Genomic DNA, 10726 nt, shown 5'->3' on the forward strand with positions numbered 1-10726 from the left:
CAGCTGTTATTGGGGTTACAGCCGCTGCATAACAAAGAGATTTACTGAGATTAGCGTGATGAGATAATTGAGTTTTCTTATCAGACTGAAATCACGTGGCTCCTAACGTGCTGATCGACAGCAGCAGCACATGTCAGGAAGACTGAGGCTGAGTGACAATCTTTTTTTTATTATTTTTCAAGTGTTTTGTACATGTTTACTCTCATTTGTCTGCAGGCTGAAGCTGAATGTAACCTTCACTTCAAGAGGGAAAGTGTCCTTCAAAAACTGTGCCTGTAGTAGGGAGTCACAAATAGCTTGTGTAAGGGTAATTAAGTATTTTTTATCATTTCAGAGCTGTTGTGTTGTGAAGTGAAAAATGGAGGTTATGCAAAAGGTTGTTTTTTTTATTCTTGTCCACGACCTGAAGATTTATTTTTGAAACATTACATTAGTACTGTAAGTCTGAAACAAAAGATAACAGCCTATTTCAAACACAACGACTTAACAATCAACCATCTCTTTTTCAGAATTGCCTTTAATCAATGAATAAATTGGCAAAAAAATCATAAAAAATGTAAAAATTCATAAATTGCAAACTAATTAATTATTTGATATTTTAAGGGGTAATAAAAAGATGAATTTTAAAAAGAATTTAAAATCATAAATGAATTAAAGGAGCTCTGTGGATGTGCTAATAGCCAGTCTTTAGTTTCTGTTGTTCTCTCTGAGCGGACCAGAGAGGCCCTGAGACGAGGCACTCATCGCGGAAAATCCAACCCGAGTCCTTCACAAAGAAATCCACAGTCCAGCAGCATTAAACAACTTCAGCAAATCGATCCACAGGCTTGAAGAGGCAACCGAGAGAGACGGGGAAGGTCAAACAAATTGCTAGAAATGGTAGCATCGAGCTTCTTTTAAAAAGGTAATAAAAAAACCAACATAAAACAGTCAATAAGTATGTCATTTAAAAATACATTAAAACATTTAATTCATTTATAGATTAATAAACTAGTTTACTAATTTATTAATGCAGCTTATTGAATAATTAAACACCTGATAACTATTAACATGACACTTCTCACACGTCATGGATCACATTGGCTTGTAGGTGTAGGTATAGATTAATCCAAACAATTCATTGAGAAGACAGCAGTCCTACTTCCACATGCAACAACTTCTCCAACCTCTGTCACCCTGTCTGAGGGGAAAACAAAGCTCTCCGGACTTCTTCCAATTCTTGAGAATTAACTTGCCGTCAAATCTTTGTCGCCATCTTGGTCCAATCCTTCGAAGATTACAGAAATTCATCTAGAAGGTTTTGATAGAATAAAACTGCACACAGTGAAAATCCTCTTCATTCAAAATTGAACAATATGACAGTTTTCAGCGAGGCTTTGACCGTTAAATAAACTCACACAAGCCTCCTGTTGACCATGACTTACTGTACTGAACAAACTGCTCTTGTGAGTTCTGTCTTCTCCCATCAGAACTTAAATAGAGTCGGAGGTGTTTGACCTCTTCTCTTCTGACCTTGACTGTGCAGATGCTTTTCGTCAGTCTTTCTGCTCATTCAGCACACACAGCGGTGGTAACAGTCGGTTATAAACCTTATGTAACGACAGATTCCTCCTGTTGTTCAAGTGCTGAATTTGTTCTTCACAACTCCATGAGGAGCAGTGCAGTTTTGGCAACTACACATTTGTATGGAAAGCCATGGGTGTGATTATTCTTATTTGTTTTCTTATCTCAGTCACTCTGAACAATTATTTGTTTAGCTTTGCATAACTCGCCTAACAGTCCCCATGAGCATATAAATTCATAGAGCAGCTGCAGACAGAGACAGTAAAATAAATACAATATAATTACCGCAGAGACATTATCAGTATGTTGTGTGCTACAAGGCATTTACTCATAATGTACTGTGTGATTTTAGGAATAATAAAGGGAAAATTCACTGATTTTATACATCAAAGTCTGTGTACATGTCTTGTGGTGAGCTACTGCATGCACAGTATGAAAAGCAGTTGTATGAAGCCCTTTTTAGGTCCAGAGGGAGCTGCATAAAATATAATCACAAGCCTCAAGTCATGCCACATGAGTCAGTGTCGGTCGGGGCTGAAGACTACAAATATGAAAATGAAATGAAAATAAAAAGGTGGTGTGGAAATAGAAGTGAGTTTACCAACCACAGTAGCCCGCTCCTCATCTCCGCTAGAGGCTAGCAGCTTCATACCATAGCCGCAACTAGCAGTACAAACACAAATGTCTGAGTGGAATGACTGCGAGGCATTGTGGGTAATGTAGGCAAAAACACCAACACAAACAAAAAACAGGTATTCCTGAATAATGTGAAAGTGTGACGTCATTCACATGCAGTGTTGAGAAGTTGTGATGTATTTGAGTAACCTGGACTACTATTGCTATAGATGTGCACAATCCCTCTTTGAATAGGTGACTGGGCCAAAGTTGCATCATGACAGGGTTAATGTGTGCAAAGCGAGAGACTAAAGTCAAAGGGCACCTCAACCAAACCAAACCAGGCAATTTATAGCAACCGTCGGGACATTTTGCAGCCGTCTTTGTGACTTAAAAAACGGATATTTTTAAAACGTCAGGACATTTTCCAGCTGTGTTTGTGGCGACCAAAACAGGTATTTAAAACCATAATATAATATTTTCCTGATCCTACGTGTTTTTTGTTTTGTTTGTTTGCCTAAACCTAACCAGACCTTAAAGGATAAGCTCACCAAAAAATGAAAATTCAGTCATTATCTACTCACCCCCATACTGAGGGAAAGAAAGGGTGTAAATAACGCCTTTTCAAATCGAGTTGGGATCTTGGGGCCTCTGGAGACTTGGATTACACCAGACGAGCTGTATGGACCATGAAACTTCACCCAGTAATATCATCACAGTACTGTATGACTCCACTGAAGCTTTTCTATATTCTATACATTATGTACAACCAATCCTGTAAAAGATCCCATTTGCCGTAGATATACATTTACTTTGGGGACATTAGTATTTACAACAGCTACTGTCGGCTGAACTCGCAGCTGCGTCGACAGCCAGAAGGCAGGGTTGGCAGCAGCGGGTAATCTGCTTCCAGATGCCTTCAGCACTGGAGTTAAACTGAGAACGTTCAATCTGAACTCACCATCCAACTGTCAAGAACGCAATTCTGCTTAAGCTCAATGTTCTTCTGATTATCAGCTCTCAACCTTGTAGATAAAGAGCCTCCACCTACAGTTTTTCACCCATGTAACTGTCCTTCAACTTCATCAGCAGGCATTCAAATCGGGTTTCAGTCTTTTCAAACTCTGATGCACTCATCCCCCGTGCTTTGACATCTAAAAGGTCTGGAGAGCTGGGATGTACACAGAGTCAATATTGATGCAGAGGCTCAGTGCGTCCGGCTGCAGTTGCCCGGCCCCTGCTCTGCTCTCCCAGCGCTGTTTACAGTGGCTGGCACTCTGCAGTCCCTGTGCATGCTCACCTGCAACAGCTGATTGAACTCTGGACCCTGAAACAGATGGTTTTTCTTCCCCCACTGCCTTTTTTAGTATGCTACCCACAATTGCTGTTCAGGGTCAAGGCAGCGGGTGAAACTGTCTGTTTGTGTGCGCAGTCAGTCTCTGAGGTGGCTTCATAGATGAATCCCCCCTGAGGCAGTGTCTGGTCTCAATTCAGTTCTGTCCCCCATCGCTCTGAAAGGTGTTTCATGTCAAGGTTTCATGAATATTCAGGTCATTAAAAGACAAGTTCCTGGTTCATGTTTCCTAATTGTTTATCTTTTACTTCTCCCTCCGCCCAGACTGCCACATTAGCTCCCTGAGAGATGAGTATTGTAGCCGTGCTTCATCGATCAAATCCCTTTGCTCTTGTAACCATGGGTCAGAGACTGTCCGTTCCCATAGTGACAATCAAAACAAGGCTCTGCCAACTGCCACGCGGCGTGAAGCTCGATTTTAGGCTGCAACCGAGGAGAATCACAAATACCAGGGTATTTACTGCCCGCTGCCAAGCCTGAAAAAGATGCTCCTGTCTGTGGATACCTGTTATCTTGTGCTGTGAAATCAACTGTGCCGCATGGACACTGGAATTATCCAATTCCCCATGTTCTCAGAGGTGTCGCTTATGACCGGGTGCAGGTGCTTTATAATCATTTTCCTGCTGGGTTTTTTGCGGTCACACTCGGCTGGAGTTTCAGGCTGTGCTGAACAATCCTCATGAAGAACAGTTTGTTCTCATGTGAGCTGCCTGTTAAGTATGAGCTGGTTTAAAGTATATGTAGTTCCTGGAGTGAAGCTGAATAATTTCATTGTGATTTTTGACCTCTCTCGAATTCCCAGGGTTGTACAGCACTGAGGGGGACGGTCATCCATTTACTTAATGCGACTCCTGACTCCCGGTGGCACTGTTGATACAGTGAAGTCACTTCCCACGATTCATTTTTTAAATTCCTAAATCAATACTTACTATCCAAGAATAAATCCTTAAGATCCTTTAAAGTGGTAACAAGATACACATGTGAGATAAGATGTGAAAATATTATCATGCTGCTGATGCTCGACTCTGCTCCTCTGCCGCTTCATGCCTCTCCTATCCCCTCCTGCCATGTCACCTCATCCCCAGAATCATAATCCTGGTCAAATCTCCTGTAAATAACCTCTGTGCTGTCTTCAAACTGACATCTGTTGGTCTCAGAGGCTTTGTTCAGACCCAGTACGGTGTCCAGCTGTAACTGAGCTACTTGATAAATGGCAGCTACAGCCAAAGATATCTAAAAAAGAAGTGAGCGGCAGTAAATGGTTATGCTGCCCTCGTACAGTTTTGGAGCAACCTTCAAGTTCTGGCCATTTCTAACAAATTACACCTTTGAAGCTGCGCAAATCAATACTGGAACATGAACAGTGGGTCGGACGACTGTGTGTAATGTAAATGGGGTCTCTGATAGTGACAAAGATTTATCAAGCAACTCTCAGCTCTGTGGAGTGTTTTAGCATCTTTCAGCGAATTGTTTTGGTTCTATGAGCCTCAATTTTACTGTTTTGGTTCAGTTCACTGCTCTTTTCAACCATGTTTCCTGCATCAGACGGCTATTTTTATGAAAAAAGGCTAGGTAAACCCAGTGTGCACTTCCTTCTTAACAACAAATCATAGACAGAAAATTGAGGTGTTGAGCTCAGCAACTAAAAAGGAGTTGGTGGAGGCCAAAACTGAGCTAGAAGGAGAGTGAATATGGGGCTTATGCGACTCCAAATTAATGATAATAACGCTCCATGTTTGCTGGATGTGTAAACGGGCAATAATTTACTTACATGTTAGACATGATCAACTTTACAAAGTCAATAAACTGTATGTTAAACCCAACAAAACCTGATTAACGCAGCTTTAAGTGATTAATGAACGAGTCATTGTCACCAGCATGTGCCATAATGTAATGTCTATTAATATAAAGGGCTAGTTCAGAGTCTAATTGAATCATATGTCTCCATGTGACTAATTGAGTACCGTAGCAACCATCAGATGACACATGCCAACACATTCTCTCTTTTAACAACATTAGACTAAAAAAAGAAAGGTGCTGTTCAGATGCAAAATATTATTTCTGAAAGATTGTAAGATAACGGTGAACGTTTCAGCCGTCAGACCATCATTATCACAGCCGTCAGATCCTGTAATTCTAGGTTTGTACTGTTTGTCAGCATCTGAGTGAATATTTGCACGCTGTCTGCTCTTTCAATACCCGCCAGCCAGATTTTAACAAAATTTCCATGTTGCTCGGTGCTGTAACACTGCCGACTGCTCGTCTAAAAAAACAAGCACAAACAAAAGAAAACGGTCCAAATTGTTGTCCTTGGTGCAGGAAAACAAAGACAGAGCCAGACCGCAGCTGAATTTTTCCCCAAAGCAAAAGCAAAACACATGCTGATCACACTTTCACAAACCAAGTCATTTTCATCCAGAGCAGACGCAGACACTCCTGAAGTGACCACACCATCTGGTTACCTGTGGATGAAGGTCATGATCTGCGTGAGGAGGAACAGCGTCTGCATACAAAGCCGCTTTCACACACGATACCCGCAAACATGAAGGGTGTAATTATGGTGCTCATGTGTTTGTGACATACATGCAGTGGTCTCCACCTGCAAACGTTTATGGCTGAATAGATCATTATTGTACAAGAAGTGGCACACAAGACAGGACAATGCAGGATTTTGGTTGTTTGTGATCGGCTCTAAGAAAAGCCCTCACAGGTAAGAAGACTGTAATCTTCTGGGGGCTTTACCTCAGAGGATAGATGCTTACTCAAACACAAATGTGTTCTCATGCAGCCTAAAAACAAGCCTTTTTTCCCGGGCTCAGGAACAGTGACTGTAAAACATATTTACTAGAAAGTGACGGACAAAGGCCATTTAACCCCTCTTTTTTTCTTCTCTCACCCTCTCTGGAGATTCTCACAAAGCGCTGTGATGAATATAAATCTTAGGGAAATGAGACATTATGAGCTCCGCTGTGATTGCATAAGGATCTTAATGAGTGCAATCTTAGACTAACTCAAGAAATTACATCTCATCATTAGGAACAGATAACTGAATCCTGTGTGGAGAACAGAAAGGATGAGATTGGACCTGAATATGACGCATATCGCTCCAAACCTTTGAAAGAAATACCTCTTTGAAATAAATAGACTGCTGTGTACCGGATTAAGCCTTACGATGACACTACACTGCAATGAGTCCTGTCTTTAAGGGGTAACCATAGGCAACCCAGTCGTCAGAATAAAAGTTGGCTATGTAAGTTTGAGAAACAGTGGATATGTTTAAACGTTATTTCTTTATGTTAGTTTTCTTGAGGTTCAATTTTCTATTTTATGTGTGACAACGCTGTGGTGATGGTCTGGTGAGGGTTAGGAAGAGATCATGTTTTGCAGGCATGTGCAGAGGGGAGAGCTCAAGGTTTTTTTTCCTTAGTAGTTCTGTTCTGTAAGAGTTTTGGTAAATTGTAGAAAATAGGAAATAAAATTTAGCTAATTTGGAGAACAGAATAACATTATTTGCAATCAAATGTGTTCCAGAAAGTTTTTATTTCAATTCCCTTTTAAGAAAAATAGGCCCTAAATGTTCAGGAATATAAAAGCTTGCATGGTCAAACAGCTTTTACTCAACCTACAATGTAGTTCAATTTGCAACTTACACAGTCATAACTGTGTGTATCTTTTATTTATTATTATTGTAAATCCTATTTTTTTTTAATTTATCATGAAATTTCATTGAGCATGCAGAGATGCCTCGTAAAGAGACGGGAATCGGGATCGAAACAAAAAGCAATGAAGCTGGAGCAAACCAATGTTTGACATTTTGTTTGAAAAAAGATCAATTCTTTTGATCAATTCATCTCCATGTGCCCCTTTTAACTTAGAGCATCTGCCCCTCTGAAGGTCTCAAAATATCCAGTGGTTTCACACTCACAAATGTTGAAACCCCGCCTCGAACGGTGGTCTTTTGCTTTGCAGCGGTCTCCCCTAGCTGGCACCATATAAATCTGTTAATGCTTCCTTGTTGTTTCATTCCTTGATTCGCTGTCGGTGTCACGCCCAGTATTCTGCTGCTAATTCTTTCCTAGTTCTTCTGTTTTAGTGCATTTCTCAAACAAGGCGATGACCTGCAGGATTAAATCAAGTGTAAATTGTGCAGGTTCGTACTCAGTGAGCAGCATTTCATCCCTTGTGTAACAGGTCTTGCCGAGCGTCGGAAGGTGGGCGGATAGTTTGAAGTTTGATCAATAATATAGTAGAGGCATCAAATGAAGATGGGGAAGTGTTCCTGTCTGTGAAATCCACATTCTGCTTCTTTTATCTGGACGAGCTGCTCGGACATTGAGGCGGCTGCTTCTCTTGTCCATGAGGTACACGGCAAGGAATGTTCACAGAAACCAAATAGTACATGATGGAGGGCCGTGACAGCGATAAACGAAACACACCAGAATGAGACTGTAATCATCTGGTGAAGCACTCTTGAAAAACTCCGAATAGTCTGTCTCATTGTGCAATCCTTTGAGAAAACTCAAAACAAAGCAGAGGTTTGTCACACGATAACTCACTTTCCCTTCAAATGTGAAAATGATCAGACTCCAACTTCATCACGAAACCATTAATCGAAGCGCTTTTAATGAATAGTCAGCACCTCAGAGGTCATTATGGAAAGGGCAGTAAAATGCTAAATGTATTCACGGCCTCATTTGCTTGAGGCTACAGAACAAACGTTTCCTCTCCTCCTCTGGAACTCAAATAAAACGACCTGTTTCAAGTGGCAGAGGAAGAGCAGCAGATTGTATCTGTGTGCAAACAGACTTTTGCAGCTGCTGTGTTATTAGGGTAGAGGGTAAACACTGTTACTGTGCTTTTCCTCCTCTGCAGCTCTCGCAAGAGGAAAGGTGTGAGTTATTACCGCCAGTTCAAGGTCGAAGAAGGACCTCGCAGAAGTTGAATCAAATATTTGTACTGACAAACAAAGTCCAGCCTGGTGCGGCCCTTAACAATAGCATCACACCTACAAAAAGACGTTGTCACTCAAGCAACACCTGGCCATGATGGGTCTCTAAGCAACGAGTGTTAGTGCATGAAAGGAGGGAAAGGAAACAGCTCCCGCTTAATTACTGCTGCTAGAAATCTGTCGTGTATCTGTTGGGAGGGAAAAACCACAGAGACTGGTTATGGAGGAGTAGCCTGTGATTTATGTCGACGTGGGGTGTTTTCTTTATTTAGAGCTCAATTTTCTTTTCATTTGGAGCTCTCTGTGCTGCCGCAGTTTGTGTTGCTAAGGATGAATGTTGTGAGAATAATGCACATGAGAAAGGTGTAAGAGAGCTGGAAGGAAAGATGTAAACAGCAGTCTTTACTTCTCTTCCAGTGCTGACCAGAATGGAGCGGGGAGGTCATATAATAGTGCTTATTCCTGCCCATGTTGTTTTCCACATTGCTATATAATGTGGAGCTATTGGGACGTACTGAAGGTTGCTTACTTCATATCTCTTCAACATCTGATAGGACAAACATCCTACAGCAGCACTGATTTGTACACGGTTAGACAATGAATAAAATAGTTGAGTGAAAGAAAGTGATTTGATAAAAATGTCAGACATTTGCTGGTTCTAGCTTCTTAAATCTGAGGATTTGCTGTTTTTTCATTTATGATAGTAAATGAAGAGGCTTGGTTGTAGACCAGGCACGGCACCATATGAACATTTAATGTCCCGATTATCCTGCACAAAATCTTTGCAATTCACAGTTTTACTCATATAATTATCAAAATATCCTTATGACTACTCAAACGACACCAAATCATGCTGGAATCACGCATTTGTGTTAGAAACAAACAGTTTATTGCATGACAGACATTTGTTTTTAGTCAAGTCAAGTTTATTGATACAGCACATTTCTAAACTTGCTTAAAGGAGCTATTTGTGAAAGTTTGTCAAAAACTGGTGCTTTGGTGATTGTAGGACGGGTCGGCCACCATCCCAAAGCACCAGTTTCTGACGAGTTGGGGATGAGACTCAAAAATCGACTTTTCTACAAATAGCACCTTTAGAAATACAAATTGAACACCATACATATGTGGTGGTAGTGGCAGTAAAACCAGCTCCAACTCACATAAAATATAGACAAAAAACACATTTATTTACAGGGAAAGCCAAATTCTTGGATAATAACAATCCAAAAATGCCTCCTCCCCGGCATCTCCAACATGGCAATCACCTTTCTTTTGTAATGTACTGGTACACAGCTGATTTTGTTGTAACTCCCTCTGTGTTTACACAAAGGCAGGTCTCTTTGAGATGTTTTACTAAATTACACCCATTTGAACAACTAAAATGCGTCAAAAATAAAGAAGAAACAAAAAATCCCTGTTCAGGGGATAATGAAGCTTTGACAACCTCTCAGGTCCCCAATTACATAAAATGGGAAAGGTGCATGCAGGGGCTTGGGTTTTTCAAAGGGGTTCAGTTAAGATAAACAAAAGCTAATAAAACAAAAAGAAAACCTGCTGCGCATCCGGCTACTTGAAAGGCAAGCAACACACTTGAACAGATAAGTCCGGCCCAGATGCAGGTATGACTGTTGCTGTATACGATACAATGAAATACAATAAAAACATGTGAGATGAGAAGGTAACACAATAAAAAGGAATCGGATAAAAATGTGTTATTGTTATTATTATTGTTAAGAGGGAATAAAGATATAATAATAATAATAAATCTTTGATAAAGCGCTCCCTGTTCCAGTCCAAAAGCTTGTTTGTTGTTGTTTTAGTCTGCTTTTAAAAGAAGACACAGTTGGACTCTGTAGTGAAAATCCTTTTTAGTTAAAAAACAATCCAATAATCTTAAAGCAACGTTGTGTTTTGTCTTTTTTAACCTTAAAATAACAGCTTCAGGATCATTCTGATGGTACAGTGTCTTGTAATCGGGTGAATGTTATCTTCAAGATACAAGTTTTCAACACGAAACACTGTTACGACGCGTTGAGTTTTGATTGTAGTTAGCACCTGACTAATTGTTACGCACCTGGGGTTTGTTTTTAAGACAGTAGTGTTGCACTCAGAAACTGTGGGGGAAATTTCTACATAATGTTGCTTTAAATGACATAATCATGAATCATAAGGTCCCGGTAAGTAGAGGATTGATTGGGACTCAATTGTATTTGTACATCCTGTTTAGCTCGTTGTGGTGGGGATAG

Source organism: Pagrus pagrus, assembly GCF_965226575.1.
Source record: "Pagrus pagrus genome assembly, chromosome: 12".
NCBI classification, from domain to species: domain Eukaryota; kingdom Metazoa; phylum Chordata; class Actinopteri; order Spariformes; family Sparidae; genus Pagrus; species Pagrus pagrus.